This window comes from Carassius auratus, linkage group LG48F (genome assembly GCF_003368295.1).
Source record: "Carassius auratus strain Wakin linkage group LG48F, ASM336829v1, whole genome shotgun sequence".
Classification (NCBI taxonomy): Eukaryota; Metazoa; Chordata; class Actinopteri; order Cypriniformes; family Cyprinidae; genus Carassius; species Carassius auratus.
This window is the reverse complement of record NC_039300.1, coordinates 736,704-737,196: the sequence shown is the minus strand read 5'-3', so window position 1 is coordinate 737,196 and position 493 is coordinate 736,704. Positions and strand designations below refer to the sequence as shown.

The following is a 493-nucleotide window of genomic DNA, read 5'->3' as shown; positions in this document are numbered from 1 at the left end:
GTGTAATAGAAACATAAACATTTGTCATACAAATATTCAGTAGGTTCAATCACTGCCAATTGCTCTTAAAATATAAATTTCTTCTGTAATCTGTAGTTAATTTACCTCGTGCAGATGTAGTTACAAGAATAGGATTTGTTTGAAATATTGCATCTGCAATGTCTTTTACAACCTGACAATCTGATATGTTATGATTAGCAAGTACTGTTTCTCTTACTTTATCAACAGCAAGGAACTTAGAAAAACAGTCATGGAACTTGCCTTACTATTTGTTGTATTGCACTTTTAGAAATATTCATTACAGTTTGCATACAATAAGTGGCAATCCCCAAAAAGGGGAAGCACACCATTACTGGAGTGGACAGAGAAAGCCCCTGCTCCAGATCTGTAATCCAAAAATTAATTTAATATGTAGTCCCCGGATGGGGGACGTATCGGATATTAAACTGATAAGAACAGATTTTTATTCAGAGTAAAAATCTCTGAGTTTTAT

At 33.7% G+C, this 493-nt stretch overlaps 1 non-coding gene across 1 annotated transcript; it reads right to left on the bottom strand.

The window, feature by feature from the left end:
* Positions 1-309: 309 nt before the first annotated feature.
* LOC113068707 (U2 spliceosomal RNA) lies at positions 310-493 on the bottom strand. The gene has a single exon (XR_003279588.1). It is a non-coding gene; the product is annotated as a U2 spliceosomal RNA (small nuclear RNA).